Source organism: Oryzias latipes, chromosome 9, assembly GCF_053564925.1.
Source record: "Oryzias latipes strain Hd-rR chromosome 9, Olatipes_Hd-rR_3.1".
Classification (NCBI taxonomy): Eukaryota; Metazoa; Chordata; class Actinopteri; order Beloniformes; family Adrianichthyidae; genus Oryzias; species Oryzias latipes.
Genome location: NC_136245.1, coordinates 9,006,659 through 9,025,683, shown reverse-complemented (window position 1 = coordinate 9,025,683; position 19,025 = coordinate 9,006,659). Strand labels below are relative to the sequence as shown.

The 19,025-nt window shown below is 39.2% G+C and overlaps 1 protein-coding gene and 1 long non-coding RNA gene across 3 annotated transcripts in view; one reads left to right on the top strand and one right to left on the bottom strand.

Moving 5' to 3' along the window:
* The window catches only part of npffr1l2 (neuropeptide FF receptor 1 like 2), a 143,187-nt gene that overhangs the window by 61,996 nt on the left and 62,166 nt on the right, over positions 1-19,025 (top strand). The window lies entirely within an intron of this gene.
* LOC144994412 (uncharacterized) lies at positions 1,749-5,761 on the bottom strand. Of its 2 annotated transcripts, XR_013657943.1 has the most exons (6): positions 4,979-5,761; positions 3,797-3,879; positions 3,432-3,508; positions 2,973-3,084; positions 2,601-2,864; positions 1,749-2,173 (listed from the first exon to the last, which is right to left on the bottom strand). It is a non-coding gene; the product is annotated as an uncharacterized LOC144994412 (long non-coding RNA). The 2 variants fall into 2 exon arrangements; XR_013657944.1 differs by lacking the exon at positions 2,973-3,084.

The window sequence follows — 19,025 nt, the reverse complement described above, 5'->3', positions numbered from 1 at the left end:
GGCATGACGACACCAGAGAAGAGACAGGATGGTCAAAATCCAGGTGAGGGTCGGGGCAGGCAGCAGGCAGCCAGGGTCAGGAGACAGAAGATCAGGTCTAGATATGACGCTCAGTAAGGAAGGCAGTGTGGCACAAACAATACTTTGCATTGATCTCAGCTCAGTGCAGAGCATAAGTATGCTGTGGTTGATTGAGTGATTGAGAGTCAGGTGTGCAACATCCAGGAAGTGTGGTTAGAACACTGGAGATGGTTCCTGCTACTGACCAGAGGGAGAGACAGAGTTCTGACTTCTGACATTGATATTGTTTACTATAAAAAGCTTATGAATAGCATGATATAGGCCAGGTGTGGCGAACAAGTTTGACACCAAGAGCCAAATTTTTTCACTGTGAGTCAAAGAGCCACACCACACACTGACCTGCCAAGACGTACACACAAACACGCAATTAAAGCCGTATTATTTTCCATAACACACTCCTCTCCCTACAATGCAAGAACAAGTTTTGTACTTGTGTTTATTTGAAGGAAAGTGTGCACCCTCAATACACACATCAAATGCAGCTTTATGGAGTTAATTCAGTCTCAATAATCAGAAATGCACACAACCTGTTTTACAAATGCACACGCTCCGATTCACAAATGTCATTTTATGCAAACGTGAAAAATAAATTCGGAAATACACACCCTGTGTTTCACAAACACACAGATTGTGTTTCACACATGCACACTAAATGTTTTACAAATGCTCAATAAGTGTTTCTCACAAATGTGCACACTGTGTTTCACAAAAAAACATTTTAGAAATTCACAATAAATGTATCAGAAATACACAGTAGGTGCTTCACAAACATGATTTTTAGGTACACATGTGATGTGAACTCACAGATCATACGAATTTCAGAATGTGCATTCAAAATCCCGTTCTCGTTTGTGAATCTCCCCACATGTGTGAGAGATTTTTCTACGGTGAATATTGAGACTCATCTGACGGAGCAGGTCAACTAATGTCACCATTGGGTAGTGAATCTGTCAATCAAACTCATCAGGAAGACAGGCGGGTTCGCTTTTAGCCAATCGAATGGCCCCTTACACTTTCTCTACGCTTTCTGCAGGTGGCAAAAGCCCCGTCCATATTTGATTCTATACCAATCGGTCGTTAGCGTGTTAGCCTTAGCATGGCTTGTCGGTTTATTGCCTTCGGTTGTCAAAAATTACTGGCTTGTGCAACTTTTCAGTGGGCCTGGAAGCAAGGCAACAGTGGTTGAATGCAGTTGACATTGAATCCATCGAACTCTGGACTGGTCATGAGATTTACAATGAACGTTTCACTCGGGATTGTTTGTACGTTATCCTTCTCTTAGCTTTCATGCTAGCGTCATTTCAACACTCAGACACGGTTTTGATCATATGAAGGTGGAGGAGAAAAATCTTCAACTTCCACAGAAGGTTTTGTGGAGAAACTGGCATCACTTTGCTCCGTACCACGCAGTGGGACTACATTACCTCAGGCTCATCTCACTGTCAATCACAGATACCCAATACACCTCCCCTGCTCAGCCCGAAGTCATTTTGCTGGACCTTAATTTTACTTTTTTAGTAACTCAAATGTCATTGATTTTATATTGTAACTATATTTCTGCTTCTAACCTCTTGGCCAGGTCACCCTTGCAAAAAAGATCCTCATTTCTCTGGGTTTTATAACTGGTTAAATACTACACAACAAAAGATGGTCATAGAACAACCAAGTGCAAACATTCACCCTTTATTGCAGAGTAAAATTCAGTGAAAACATGGACAGATTAAAACATCAAAATTTAAGCAGATGCAGGGGATCTCTACTGATTTGAATTTTATAATTTCATAACATCCTTACATACAATGAAGTCCCTTGAACAATACAGCAGTATTGATTTGAACTTTGTCTTGCTACCCTCAGTCTCTCTTCTTGTGTATGTAATTATGTCGCCTAAATTAAGTTCTAAACACACTGGACAGTAAAGATATAGGTCCACTCCCAAACGGTCTGAATTCCACAATGGGTTGATGTCGTCTTGCAGTTCCGACATTTGTGGACCCAAAAGAGGACTGTCCCATACCAGGACATTGATCCCAGGATGAGGTTCAGTCATGGATCCACTCTCCTCCCATTCAATCTCTGGAACCAGCATACCCTGACAAAAAAAAAAAAAAACTGTTTATGAACAGCGCTGTTTTTTTTTTGTGTTTTAGATTATGTAGGAACAGTGACCGACTAATAATAACTTATATTGTTGCTGGCAGGCAGACCTCATATCTCCATAACTGTTTATAATTTGCAAATAAGTGAACCTTAACAAAGTAGTGACATTAGTACATCTGATAACTCATAATGCCATGCATTGTAATGCATTTTGAACTTGCAGATGTGCTATTCTTCCTACAAACAAACAATTTAGGGAAATTGTTTGCACCACACAACAGTAATCCTTTTCATTCATTTTCGATGAAAATTCACTGTAGTCATTATGATTTCATGATACTCTTCTTGATACTTTCCACTTTAGTCAAACTGCACACAAATCAGTTGTCCAGTACAGTGAGATTAAATAAAGCATTTACCCGGGGATCAGAAACAGGGTTCTGGGTCAAGCCCAACTGCCACAGCTGATTTGGTGTCATGCTTTTCTCCGTCCTGATTGGATGGCTGTCCCACGCGTCACTAAAGACATCAAAACTGGCCCGGATGTGTGGTAAGAAAATATAGTGGCAGCAGAATACGTGAAGTTACTGATATTGAGCAAGTCTTGGTCCTCAGGAGAGAGCAGGATGTTGTAATATAAACCAGTAACACTCATGAAGACATCACACCAGAGGGGCTCAATCCTGTATTTGGAAAAAAGCAAAAAGAAATATTGTATTGTCAGATTTATTTTTAATACATCATTCACTTTTATGTATATATTAAAGCTTCTTAAACTAGGTTCAACTCACCGTTGATTGTGTGTACACTTTTCCTGTAATGAAGCTGTTTGTGTCAGTTTTACGTACTGTGAGCATTAACTCGGCTATGCCCACATGTTCTCCTCCGTGATCTCCTCTCACCCTGACAATAACATGAAAATCATGTCTCAAACACATAATTACAAATGATTATCCAATACGGTACACATCAATTTAAAATGTAATGTTCTTATGTACGTTGCCAATAAGTAGAATTTCTAGGTTAGATAAATTGCAGGAGTGGGTTACATGTGTCACTGGGGAAAAAATTGAGGCGAGAGAGACTGTTAAGGGGGGGTAAAATGTTATTCATGAGGGGAAAGAGTTTTAGAGTTGCCTTTGTTTTCAGAGAGGAGTCTAAAAAACGTTATTTTATTTTTGTACAAATAACCAAGTACTTATACTGCCTGATATGTGAATAAAATATTTCTTTATGAATAACATGAATACCTCAGAGGAAAGCCATACACGTTCACAGCGTCACTGAAGAAGGCCAAGTGGGTGTCTGCTATCTTCAGGTACAAGATCTATGGAATACAAGTACAAATACTTTCAACTGACAGATATTTACAGGGGCAAAAATGCTAAAATCCCAATTGACAGGTAAAACATTAATACAATAGGATGATAAAATATGAAATAGAATAGAATAGAAGGGTATTTAATAATCCCTGAAGAATTTTTTTAAAAATGGCCATCTTAAAAAAACACATAAACACACATGCATTACAGATAGAAATATCACAAAATAAAAAGATTGATTAAAAAAAAGGTAAATAATTGGAAAATCAGTGGGTAAAATTAAAAGAAAATACTTGTAAGATGCCCTGCCAGAGAGTTGTATTGCCTGATGGCACGAGGAACAAAAGATTGTCACGCTGTCACGCTTCAGTAATTCCTAGAAAATAAATAAAAACACAACAAGCATGGATTAGATAATTTAGCTGTCTGAGATGAAATTACATAATTTTCAAATATTTGAAAGGGGAATTTTTTAAAACACTCTTGCTATGATAACTTGAGCTTGTAGTAAAGAACACCTTTAAAAAAAATCAGAGACAAGACACTGATCACAGGAAGCCTGTGTGTAATATTTACAGTAACTTCTACTCTAATCACTGTTGACAGCTGATTTCTCCCATCCACCCTTTCTGTGACTACTTGTCGACTGCAAAACAGCCTAAAAACAATGTTTGGGATTCTTTTCATTACGTCATTGGAAGTAAAGATACGGGGATTTTAGTGGCTGTCACTCTGACACAATCTCACAGGGCTTGTCAGCACAATACGGGTTCTAACGTTTGAAACTTAATGATGCTTCTTTCATTCAACAGTGGATTCACGTCTGTTATATTTAAACACATTGCACATATCCACCCCGTCTTAAAGTCTGGGTTGTGAAAAGACTGTGTCTAACTTTAACCCGGATCGCGTTTACATAAGGCAGCACACGGAACAACTAACTAGCTAGTTAGCATAGCATAGCATCAGTGTTTAAACAAATCGCCGTCTCCAAATCAATACTTTTTATTAAACTTTCTTTGCTGCTATAAATCCGGCATGTTTTTCACCTTAGTTCTATTGGAATCATGTTAGAACCTACAGATCATTGGCTACAGACGCTAGCTTGAACCGACACCGGCTTGAACTTCACTCACACAGGCAGACAACTTGAGTCGAAAGCCGGCTAGTTTCGAGGCCCCTGGTTGGTTGTAGTTACTCGTGTTGTGTGAAGAGCTGGTATGCCAAGTATAGAACTTGACAAAACCATCATAAGTCCTCCCCCGCTTTAAAACCATTAAAAAAAATTTGACCGCACAGGCTAAGCAAAGCAAAGCTAAGCTAATTTGCGGTGGGGGTACTCTACAAACGACTCGGCTGAAATGTTCATAAAGCACTCACACATGTCACTTTGCTAAGGAGAACGCTTCAACTTAGTATTCAATAACATTACAGGACGTACAACGAGGGAATGATCAAATAAATGCATTACTTACGGGCTGAGACTGATCCCGTTCGGAAGACCTCTCCGCCATGTTTGCCGCCCGCGTCCTTTCAACTGCTGTGCTGAACAGCTCCCTCCCTCGTCACTTTGAAAGTGAGGAGTGTAAGGGGCCATTCGATTGGCTAAAAGCGAACCCACCTGCTTTGTCGATAGGTTTGATTGACAGATTCACTAGCCAATGGTGACATTAGTTGACCTGCTCCGTCAGATGAGTCTCAATATTCACCGTAGAAAAATCTCTCACACACACGGGGAGATTCACAAACGAGAACGGGATTTTGAATGCACATTCTGCAGTTCGAATGATCTGTGAGTTCACATCACATGTGTACCTAAAAATCATGTTTGTGAAGCACCTACTGTGTATTTCTGATACATTTATTGTGAATTTCTAAAATGTTTTTTTGTGAAACACAGTGTGCACATTTGTGAGAAACACTTATTGTGCATTTGTAAAACATTTAGTGTGCATGTGTGAAACACAATCTGTGTGTTTGTGAAACACAGGGTGTGTATTTCCGAATTTATTTTTCACGTTTGCATAAAATGACATTTGTGAATCGGAGCGTGTGCATTTGTAAAACAGGTTGTGTGCATTTCTGATTATTGAGACTGAATTAACTCCATACAGCTTAGCCAGAGTTAACACAGTGACTACCCTGGAGGTCAGATACCCCCTCCACACACATAGGCACCTCTCTCACATCTCATACACACACACTCTCACTCTCTCTCTATCTCACTCTTTTCTCTGGCTCTCTCTGACACACACAACTAATCAAATCAAATCATCAAATCAACCTTTATTTATTTAACACTTTTTCGACAACAGATGTCACTCAAAGTGCTGTGCATAAAATACAATAAAATTTAAAAACAAGATGACAAGACAAACCGTGCGACAACCCCCCCCCCCCCCCCCGCAAAAACACACACACACACCCACACACACACACATCAATAAATAAATAAATAAATAAATAAAAAAGTGATAGAATGATAGAATGTAGAGACCTGGCTTTGTCCTGAGGTGGGAAAACGATAGTTTGGGGACATGTCCACACCAGCGACCCCCCAACCCAAGTTCACGGAGTACACCACCACAGAACCCCCCAGATCCGATCAAAAGAGTCAGACCCAGGAGATCCCACTGTAGCGACCCCGCTCACTGAGAAGGGTCAGTCACTGATGTGGAGGATCCCTCAGAGGGAAACACTGGAGTGTAATAAAATGTAAAAGGAATAAAATTAAAATATATATAAAACATGGACAAAAAACAAATAATTACATAAACCTTAATAGGCATATGAAATAGTAAGAGCGACTTAAAAATTAATAGAATAAATAAATAAATGTATTTACATACACATATAAAACTAGTTAAAAGAAAAATAAATAAATTAAAATATTTAAAAATAATAATAATAATAAAAAATTAAAAATAATAATAATAATAATAATAATAATAATAATAATAATAATAATAATAATAATAAAATAAATAAATAAATAAATAAATAAATAAATAAATAAATAAATAAATAAATAAAAATAAAAAATAAAAAAATCCTAAAATTCAACTAAAAGCTAAATTAAAAAGGTAGGTCTTAAGCCTTCCTTTAAAAACATGAACATTCTCTGCGGCCCTGAGGCTCTCTGGGAGGCTGTTCCACAGGCGAGGTCCGTAAAAACTGAATGAGGCCTCGCCGTACGTTTTTGTTCTAACTTTTGGGATAACCAAAAGGCCTGTGTCAGAGGACCTCAGGGTCCGCGAGGGCTCATACTTTAAAATCATGTCAGATAAATATGAAGGCCCGAGACCATAAAAACATTTGTAAACCAATAAAAGAACTTTAAAATCAATCCTGAATTGCACAGGGAGCCAATGCAGCGATCTTAAAATCGGTGTAATGTGTTCCCGCCCCCTGGTCCTCGTCAGAACGCGTGCTGCTGAATTTTGCAGCAGTTGAAGATTTGCTATTCTTGTTCTGGGAAGACCAGAGAGCAGGGCATTACAATAATCTAATCTGCTGGTAATAAAAGCATGCATTAGCACCTCTGTACTGGCAAGAGAGAGAAATGGGCGGACTCTGGATATATTTTTTAGATGATAAAATCCTGTTTTTGTGATGTTTTTAATTTGTGGGATAAAATTCAACTCAGAGTCAAAAATGACACCCAGGTTTCTCACACACTGAGAAGTTTTGTAATTCTTTAGTTTAGATAAAACTATCTCTCTCTTGTCTTCAGAACCGATCACTAAAACCTCTGTTTTGTCCTGGTTTAGCTGTAGGAAGTTCTCCGCCATCCATGACTCAATGTCTAAAATGCATTTTAAGAGTGTGTTGACCGACTCTTCATCATCAGGAGACACAGCGATGTAGAGTTGAGTGTCATCAGCATAGCTGTGGAAACAAACGCCATGCCTCCTGATGACGTCCCCCAGTGGCAACATATATAGATTAAAAAGTAGTGGGCCTAAAATTGAACCTTGGGGGACCCCACAGTTGATGTCAGTGATGTGCAGTGAGGTTGATGCCGGTGAGGCACTGACTCCTCTGAAGTCTGATTTACGATTGTAACAACTGAATATTTCACCGTTCATCCATCAGCATTTAACTGGTAATTCTTTGTATCTCAACATTCCTCTTTCAATGACCCTTACACCAACAAATATACAAACATCTGGACAGAGCATCCTTCTGGTGTCTAAGTCATCCATATTCACAATAAACACATTAAACACATTACATTTTAGATGTTTGTAGCATAATTTAATTTTGACCTTCATTAAAAGATTTATTTTTGAACTATTTTTTTTTAACATGAATGCTTGACCTGCAGAAAGTCATAATTTATGTTATATTACTGCATATTTGTAGATCATCTCACTCACAACGCGGCAGGCAAAGAAGCACTGCCAATTGACTTGCTGCGATCAAAAGCCATTCCCGCTCTTCCCGCCCAAATTTCTTTCCGATTTCTCCGATTTCTTTGAACACACAATTAAATAGCCAAACAGCATGTAAGTGAATTCTGCTGACGGCTCTCTGGCTCATGGTTTTGCACTCAAGATTCCCCACTTCCCATGAGACTTAGGGGCTGAAGGTGGGGCTAACCCCCAGCCCAGTCATAGCCTCTCTGATCAGTTCCCTTACGTGAGTGGCGGTCAGAATGGACCGATATCTTGATTTCACGTGTTTCAAGGTAATAAGAGGGACTGGCAGACATATATTGAGGAGAACATCACAGCAGCTTGAGAGCAGCTCTTTTACACACGGGTATTTTTCTGTTCTCCAAAACGTAACAGGCCAAATAATTAAATTAAATAATTAAATTAAATTAAATTAAATAATTAAAGAGATTTCAGCTCAATCATCTCCGGTTCACTAGCTGTCTCATCAGTGACAAGTGGTGATCTCAGTCAGTCAGTCTCTGCATTAAAGGATCGATGAGAAAAGTGATCTGAGGTTGTTTCCGTCCAGTTGCGCAAGCAGCGTCACTTCTGCGCTTCATTCATTTGGATTGCAGCTTTCTGCTCTTAGCTCCACAAAGAAGGAAAGTGGGACAGATTGCAGTTTTGAATGTGCACTTTGAAAAGCTTCAACTTGTTCATAAAGGAGACAATTTGTGTCAGATCGGGAAGTTTTTAATCTTCCCTGGGATACGCTTAGTCCTTTTCTGCCATGAACAATGTTACTGCTTCCAAAAGCTCATAATAATAAAAGGTTACTTGCCATTCCGTTCAGTCAAAAAGTAAGAATCTTCCCATTCTTCGCAGAGCCAATGTTGACTTATTTTTTCCTGCATTGGGTGTAACCCGCGCCACCCGCGGTCACGTATGTGTTGGGAGCAGCATCGAAAACACACACTGCCAAATTACTTTAATTATCATTTATTCTTAATCCCCCCTTTTGATTTGAGTGTGGTTTAGGAGGGAAAGAAATGAGGCACAGTATTGTAACAACTCAGCTGGTATGTCACAGTGGCAGGGAAGTGAGAGGTACGTTGCTAATTAACTGACGGCCTTGGAGAGCTATCCATGCACCATACTCCACACAACTACGGCCAGACTTAGAGGAGAAAAAGTACAAAGATAATCATTATCTCCTTTTTGACATTATGCTCATTTAAGTAAGCATACACTAACAGACAAACAGCATGCATCTGACTTCTGCTTCCAGCCCTCTCACATATGGTTTTCACCCAAGATTCCCCACTTCCCATGAGTCTTAGGGGCTGAAGGCGGGGCTAACCCCCAGGTTGCCACATTATATTGAAAATATGATGAGACGCAAAGAGCCGCACGCTCATTGGTCAAGAGCCGCATGCGGCTCGAGAGCCGCGTGTTCGCCACCCCTGATATAGGCCCTTTAAACCATTGACTGTATATGAGAATTGGACTGAGTGGCCCCCTTCCCTGTTCCATTCCAAACAGGAGGTACTGGTTCTAAGAAGCCAAAATCCCATAGACCAGTGTTCCCAACCATGGTCCTCGAGGCATACTGTCACAAGCACCTTGGGCATTCTAAGAATGTAGTAAAATAATATATAACTAAATGCCAATTACCATTTACCAAGATGCAAACTCTACACAGACAGGATCCAGTTGTATTTGAATAGGAGTCTACGGGACAAAATCGACCAAGCCCTTTCATTTGGCTTCTCAAATTGACTGCCACATGGTTAAGGTTTTAAAATTCTATTCCGCATCTTAGCCTCAAATTTCAAGTACATTTTTTCTTTGAACTTGTGGATTTTTTTTCTTTTCTTTAATATTTGTTTGATTCATCGTCCTCCCGGAGCCTCGTTTTGTCCTTCAGCTTTGACTTGCCGCAATCTGCTAAAAGACTACATGTGAATGTACACCTGTGAGGCTTGTGAGGCTCGTCAAAGGCACTGCTGTCAGTTTAAACGTGCCGTAGCCTCTGATTTTCTCTGCTGACGAAAACATGACATTTCCTAAAGGAGTGTCAAGATGTGCTTTAGGGCAAGTGACGATGCTATAAAGGCCAGGCAGATAATAATAATGCTGCAGAGCAGGAACAATTCCTAAAGTTTCACACCAAGAAAATATTCCCCCACGGCTCTCTCAGACTCTGTACAAGGCATAAAAAATCCTTCCCTAAGCCTTAACATGGTGCAGCGGTAAGGCGGTAAATGTCTGATAAGAAGATTGCAGGTTCAATTACTGCCGTAGGGGTGAATGGATGACTACAAAGCCCTTTGGGCCTTCGAGGAATGTAGAAAAGAGCCATACAAGTATATGCCACATAACAAAGGAGAGTAACATGAACGTTTCCACTATTTTTTTCTCCACAAAACCAATGATCATTGTCACAGTAAAATATATTTTTCCATCATACCTTTACAGGAATTGTTTCAGGCTGCTTTAGTTGTTCATGAACAGCTCACTCTTTAGGCTTGAGATTTGCTTTTTTAAATACCTTTAAAGGTCTACCACACAACAGGAGCTGCTTTTGACATATTTATCATGGTGAAATTTTAGTCCCTTGACTATTTTTACTGAATATCTTAAGCACTTGGAAAAAACCCAACCAATTTTAGATCATTTAATTGAGGGAATGATCATCTGAAAATATCTTTCAAAATGCCCTGAACAAGTGAGTCCATAATGTTTTTTAATGTTTTTCGCTGCTGTGCTGCAGGATGCTCCAACCTGCTCCACATAGAAGAGGTGGTGGGCCGCATGCGGCCTGTTAAACTATTTAATCTGGCCTGCCAAACTGGAATAAATTATATAAATAATTCTTATTAGTGTTTTATTTTCCCTGTAATTCTGGTGTTTCCTCATAGATGGTGCACTACAAATACATTGATCTTTGCTGAGGTACAGACAGTTTTTTTGCTTTCATGTAGTTTTCGAAAAACAAAATTTGTTGAGTGATTGTGTATTTCTTCACTCGGAAAGGCATTTTTCCGAGTATTCCAGCGCCAGATGAATGCTGCATTTCTCTAAGTTTGCGATTTCCCTGAGGTACATCAACCCTAGGATGCAATTGGCACTAAAATGAGAACAAAAGCCAACTCAAAAATAAAAACAAGATGTTCCATTTTAAATGTATATATACACTTTCCATCAACATTAAATCATATTTGCACCCAGATTCCATGTTTTTTCTTTCTCTTATGAGGTGTATTACCTCATACACGCATTTGCGCCTGGTCCACGCGCCCTTCGGTCTCTTGGACGTCCTCCTCCGGGGCGAAAGTTTCTTGGTCCCTCCTGGACCTCCCACAGGCTGCGTGGGTGCACTCAAAAAAATTATACATTGGATAAGCTCAATTTAATTTAGTGCAGTTTTTCCATCAAATAAATAAATGTAGAGTGAACTCAAACTGGACACATTTATGCAATGTATTGGAGTTGAAATAGTCCAACCAATTATTACTTCAAATGGAAATGTATATAATAAAAGTAAACAATTTATGTAACTTCAACTCAAAATAATGTAATTTACTCAATTCAAATTATTAACTCTCTCTTATGAGGCATGTTTTATGTTCAACCAAATCAATTTATTTCAACTCAGTGGAAGTCAAGCTGTTAATGACATTAAATAAATTCTGGTTTGCTGAATTCAGTTTTTATTGATACTTGAGTAAAGCAAAAACATTATTTTGTCTCTAAAAACTGTTTTGAAAAAATTAATTTCACTGTCAGAGAAATCCTATCAAAAATTGCCAATGTGTTATTTACTTTACATTTAAAACTGATAAAAAAAAGAAAGAAAAAAACAGTTCTGTGAAATGAAAAATATGTTGAATTAAGGATAAAGCTCAAAACACAAAGATTCTTGTCCTGACAGATTAAACTTCAATTTGAAATATATAAACCCAGAGGTGGTCCTGGCTAGTTTGACGCAAAACATTGGATGGCATCCCCCACCCCCACCCTTACTGCTATATCCAGCCCCGCCCTCCATAACTCAAAGCCTGCATGCATACAAACACAAGAACAAAATATATTATTTGTTTTACCTTATTAATCATATAAGTATAATATACTTTTATAGTTGAATTTACAATTAAAATGTTGTATGTAAGTTATTTCACACTTAACACGCATCAGTTTGTGTTTTCTTTTGAAGGTTGGCTGGTTCTAGTGTGAATTACCGCATTTTTCTGTTCTTTTTTTCTACTTGAGCTAAATACAACCCTGAGTTATGAATGAATAAATTCCAGTCATTTATGTTAGCTTCATGAATGAACAGCAATGGAAACTAATGGACAAATCCTTCTGTTTGTCTCTGAGTGTCTGATAAAACTAAACAAAAAAAGACAAACAATTGTGTACACTGCATCTGAAGCATTGACTTATGTATGAGAACAACAGAAGAGCTTAAATTAATCAACCACTAAGCTAAGTAAGAAGACGAGTCTCAGTTCAAACTTCAGTACTCCAAATTTTACTCCTCAAATAGTAAATTGGTTTTTTTTGGCACCTAACGAGTGTTAATTTTGGACACCGCCTTCATTCCTTTATCCTTGGAGTATTTCCTCTTCTCTTCTTTCTGAACACCTGATGTTTCCTTTAAACTATTGTCCATTTCCCACAACCTTCAATAGACTTTTCATCTGTCAAACACCCAGAGTCAAGATAAGTGAGAAGATGGAAACGAATTCACTTTGATGCAGACTCTTATCTATTTTTCCTTTTCCTTTTTAAAAAAATCCTGTAATCCCAACAAAGTATATCAATTTCATGAATGAAAACTATTTCTTTATTTGGAAGCTGCAGTTAGTGTGTTGTGGGGTCTGGAATTATAAGCGATGAGTCACAAAGCCCCTCCCCTGCCTCTGTACCTGCTTCTCCTCTTTACCTGTTCACATCCTCTGCAGTTGCGAGTTGGTTGCCCCCATGTGCGCTCCTCCAGCGTATACACACAGCTATACACACAGCACAAAATACTCTCATTACAACAACAAGTTGTGGGGGGGAGGTGGCCATTTCTTGGGGGGGCGCTCGTACACCCCCCACAAGATTGCACCCTGGACGACCTCCCACATTGTCCATAGGATAAACCGCCACTGTATAAACCATCTTTTTTTACAATATAAATGAGGACTTTACACTGTAATCAGTTTCAGCATGTTTTTTAACAAAGGGTCAACAAAGGGCCGAAATATTGAAAAAGGGGGAAAAATTCACTGCCAAAAACCGTGATGTATGAAAAGACCCCAAAGCCCTAAAAGCCAATGACTACATTTTGGTTAGCTTAGTAGCGAAGGTGTTCTTCAAACGAGTGGAACTGAGCTGCATTTAATGAGTGATACCCAATAAAGTACATACCCAACACAGAGAAGGCAGGACTCAGTAAACGATTTGTTTCTAGGTTGACTGATCCCAAGTAACTTGGATCACAATAGTTGATGAAAAGGAGCTTGCCAACATAACAACTGTGATTCAGAACAGGAAAACAGTTTTGTAATCACTCACAAGGAGACAGAGGCTCAGATTTACCATAAAAACTGCTTACAGACATGGTTGGAGTGGATGACCTGAGCTTTTAGAAAGATGAATTGAGCGTAAAAAAAACAAAACAGTTTTTCATAGAGTTGAGGCATTGCAGTCAACAATTATATCCCAAAATACTGTATATTTCAAGTCCAACACACACACACACACAAAAAACATTTGAAATAATTTTTCTTAGTGTTGCATCTGATTTAGGTCCATCACAGGTGGCATGTATTGTGTACATGTTGTCATGTTTGTATGAGAAGGTTTTTGGAGCCAACAGATATGTTGGTAATGTTTGATTGTGTGTGTACAGGCCCCACCCCTTTTAGACTAACTTTTACACCTGACAGTAATGATTATAAACTTCCAGCAATTTGTTGCTTGTTGCTTTATGGTTCTACACCCCCCCCACACACGCACACTTCTATAATCATTCTTTTACAACCTTTTTGGAGCCACGGCACACTTTCACCCTGACAAAAATCCCGCGGCACACCAGCATCCCAAAAAAAAAAAAAAAACAGAGATTCATGGTCTGTATTGATCGACCCCCCCCCCCCCCCCGTGCAATCTCACGTGGATTTTTGTGATAATTGTGGCAGAAAAAGCAGGAAGTTGCGGCTGTTTTTTTCTAAGAGATGAACCACCAGCTAAAGATGAGCTTTAGCTGGTATTTTTGTTAGAACTGAGCGACTTTATCAGCAGAATTAAGAACAAGGAAGGGGCCAGACTTTTCCTTACACAGTTATAGCTGCAGCTAAATCGCGGTACCGTGATTCTTATCAAAATGTCTTTAATAGAATTAAATAAACACAAAGAAAAAGTAATTTTAAGATCTTTTATACTCCTAACTACTCAGTGTTTCATCAGGGCCTGTTTGGATGAACACAGAGCTGAAATCCTGGAGATGGAAAATGTTTTTAGATCAGTGAATCAGGGCAATTTCTCCACGGCACACTTCACCATCTCCCACGGCACACTAGTGTGCCGCGGCACACTGGTTGAAAAACACTGATCTAGTCCAACAAAAAGCAATTACAAATATAATCAAGACAAAAATAAATACAGGTTTGCCTAAATTACAGAAGGGGGTATACAAATATGCACCTTGTGAATCAGAATATTCATAACCCCGAAACGTAACATTAAAATAACACAAAGTAACACAAGAAGCTTTCAGCTTGTATCTGTTTGCTCAGCTGTTGGACAGGAAAAAAAAAAAAAAAAGAAGTAGAACCCTTTATAGTGTAGTGAGTTAGTTTGCCCACCTCTGACTTAGAGGCTACTTTCACACTGCAGGCTGAAACAACCCAATTCTGATTTTTTTGACCCTATGCGACCTGTATCTGATGTTTTCATGACAGTCTGAACGACACAGATCCGATCTTTTCAAATGCGACCCAGGGCACTTGGGTACATGGTCCTGAATCCAATACATATCCGATCTTTTGAAATGCGACCGCCGTCTGAACGGCCAGGCCACACGTATCCGACCTGTATGTCAGCAAATACGCTAAAAACGTCATAATTCTGCGTTGAAGTAGGCGGGAACGAAAACATAAACAACAACAATGGTGGACGATGCTGCTGAGACCAGTCAGTGGAAGGGAAGCGAGGTCACCGATTTGATTCATATTCGGGGTGACAGCTCTATTCAGGCCAAACTCAAGGGCTCTTATCGCAACTGGGCAGTTTTTGAAAAACTTTCCAGCTAAATGTTTTCTCACCCTTGGCTGGGGTGTTTGGGTTTTATACTGACACCCCTGCCAATAGGAGGACAGGGCAGATGGTGCCTTCTGGTTTCTCTGGTTTATCTTTATTTATTTATTTATTTTCCACTGGTGTTTCTCTTTGTGTATTTTATTGTGTGGGGCTAAATTAATGTATCTTATTGTATTTTATTGCATTTGATTTTTGTTTTTATGTACAGCACCTTGAGCTGTCTTTGCTGTCATGAAAGGTGCTATATAAATAAAATTAATTTGAATTTGAAATGGCCGAGCGTGGACCTTTCCCGTGATGACTTTTCTTTCCCCTTTCTGACCGTGGTCAGAAGCGCGAGGGAGTGAAGGCGGATCCTCCTTCGGGGACATTTGGACCCTCAGATCCTCCAGAGCGGGTTAAAAAAGAGTAAATAGGATTTCTTCTGGGGGGAGCCTTCTTTTATGATTGTTCTCCTTCCTCCGTAACACACAACATGAATGCACCCCCAACACACTTCCACTGCCCCCTCTCGCTCCCTCCTGCTCCTCACGCGCTCTCTCCTCTCTCCTAAATACACGCGCTCGCACGGCCCCAGCACATACACATCCCCATTCCACAATAGTGGGTAGAAACGATTCCGGCTCCAATGCCTTCTTAAAATGAGAAAATTGTCATTGTGCTGGCTACTTTGTGAAAATAAATGTAATAATGCAAAAAGAGCTCCGCTGTTGACAACACTGTTGTTGACATCCATTGTTAACGTTAGCTACTTCCGCAAACAACAAGTGACGTTGCTCACCATTGAGTAATCTTCTGCGCATGCGAGTCACTTCTGGGTAATTTCATGGTCACACAGGAGGTCACAAAAGTTAGCATTTAATTGGAAATGTGAAGAGCCTTGCAAAAAAATCGGATTAAAAAAAAAATCGGAATTTAGCATTAAGCCCTGCAGTGTGAACATAGCCTTAGCTTAGAGGCCCTGAGCTTGGACACAATGCAGTGAAATTCTGCTCCCATCCAGTACTTTCTGCCCTAATAGTGTTTTCTTTCTCATAGAAAATGAATGCACATTTCTTTATGTTCCATGCAGCATGTTATATTATTTATATTATAATGGGTTCAGAAATAAACCTGAAACGTAAGCCTTTGCTTTACATTTCAGATTTTCAGTGTACTTTCAGCCATTTCGGCTGTGCATCAATGAACTGTTCTGGAAGCTTGTTAAAAGCTGGTCTGTGTCTGAGCTGTAAACAACCAGCATCCCTAGTTTTATTTGCTGATGACATAACATATCTAATGCATCCATTTTCAAAAATAGATCTCATGAATGCTGGGATTTTGTGAATGTTCACTCCTCGCAGATATTTTCTTACCCTTAACCAGGTAAAAAAAAAAAAAGAACAGCCAGCCCAGAATAAATTAAAAATATAATAACCCTGTTAACAGACATTCATTGAATGTATTTAGTGTCAAAATATAAAAATTAAACCGATATTACAGCTAAACAAGAATGTAAGAAAGCAATGAAAATGTACGATAAAGACAAAAAGAGTTTATGGCTAAATTTGAAGGAAATTTGTCAAAGATAAATTGGCAGCGTGTTTTATTAGGATTAGCTTAAAGATACCGCCACCAGTTTTACACTAGTCACCTTTCAGGTCTATCTTGTAAATATCCTGCTCTATTTTTTTTTCTTCTTTTTTTTAATTTAACCCTAAACATTTTATGGCATTCAAAATGAAAAATAAAGTAAGAATTGCATTGTACGGGAAACCTGTACAACGATAGGAGCAAAAGTAGTTTGATGCATATTTGCATCAATAGCAGTCAAGGTTTTAAAATCCCCCTCCGACGAAAAGCAGTTGTGATGTCACAATGGCGCATGTGCGTTGTGCAAGCATCCTGATCTGCCCTCTCTAGCGTGCACATCAACTCAGGTGTGAGAGAATAGAAGAGAAGAGAAGATGGCACATTGCTCCACTGCCTAAACAGAATTTTTTTTTTTCTTCTAACTTGTTCTGTCCAACAGCTGAGCAAACAGATTACAGCTGAAGGCTTTTTGTGTTGGACAGGTTTTACTATCACAAAAAGATGTTATATGGCTTCGAGAAACCAGGGTGTAGATTTGTATAAACCCCTTTTTGTTGTATTATTTTTTATTTATTTGTTACATTTAGTGTGTGTGGGGAGGGAGAGGGGAAGAATGTGAGGTTGGGGGGGTGGAAGAGAGTAAAAGGAGAAGAGGTGAGAAGGTGGGTGATACAAGTACTGATTTGAATAAGTTATTATTTCAACCCTCCTGCTATGCTACGGGTCAAATTGACCCGTTTAAAAGTTTGAACATCTAGGAAAAATAGTTAAAAGTATTTTTTCAGAATGAAACTTCTTCTGCTTGCCTTAATTAGCGTAGTCAACATATATTATGAAAATGGTTCATCTCACATATGTGCAAACCCCCCCCCCGCATGTTTATTTTACATAGATACTGTTCGGGTCAATTTGACCCGGCAGTCAAACTTGAGGTACAAGGATGTCTTATTATTATTAGTTTTCCTTTATTTGCAGCTGTGAGACATATTTCACCCCAATCACACACATAGACACACACACACGCACACACACACACAAACACACACATACACAGGTGCATAGGTGTTGTGACTTTTGACAGGAACCATTTATGTTCTTGCGGGAAAACTCAACCCACATTCAGTGGACACTCAACAGGAGAGGGGCAAAACATTTCAAAGATTCTCTGTATGGAAGTCCTTCCAACATTACACTCTGTCAGGCAGACCTTTAGAAAATGAACAACAGAAGCAGAAAGATGACAGTTCAGGAGGCTCTGGAAGTCATCACTGATCATGATCAGAAGAAGTCTATCTTGAGCTAAATTCTGATTCTAATGATTTCGATTTTGAACCAGATGAGGGAATTGTTATTCCTGGTCCTCCAAGCAAGACTCTCATATCAAAGAATGGTGAAGTACATTGGTCTTCATCCCCAAATATGCGTCAGACAAACCTATAATAAAGACAGTGTCAGGGCCCACTAGAATGGGAGTGACTCATGTGACCATGTCAATTCAATTCAAATCAATTTTATTTTATTTGTATAGCCCAAATTCACAACAACAGTCGTCTCGATGGGCTTTGTATCGGTAATTGAAAAAGTAAAACGTAAAATCAAAAGGATCATGAAAACAGATTCAATAGGAAAATACTAAATTGAACTAACAAACTGACTAAACTAAACGGTCATCCCTTCCCATAGACCCTCCTTCGCGGTAAGGAAAAGCTTCTAATAAAAAAAACGGATTCCAGAAAAAACTAAGAAACCTCAGGAGTGTACACATGAAGGAGGGATCCTCCCCCAGGACGGACAGGTGATTTACCAGAACTCTTAGAGAAGAATTAACTTATCTAAATCTACAACTACATATATAAAGTCCAGCAGACAAGCAACATCCAGACGGAGTTGGGGCGACAGTTCCCCCCCTGCCACGGCGACCAGCCACCCAGCACAGCACCCGGCCACTGTTCCTGGTCAGCCGCACTGCCTACCCTGCGCCCAGAAGGCATCAGCCCAGGAACCTAAATCTAAACAGATTTTAAGTGCGTCCAAGGCTGGATTTTGTTGTTGGCCGCATGTATTTAAGATTAAAGTTAAAGTCCCAAATGTGTTCTCCGAATTTGTGTTCTCTTTGACAGAGTTTGAAAGCTTGCTGTCCCACCTTAACCAGAGATGGTAAAAACAAAATCAATAATAAAATCAGGGGAACTATTTTATTATTGCCTTGATGAAAATAAGAAAAATATCATAAACCTCCTGAGGCAACTACCAGGCAACT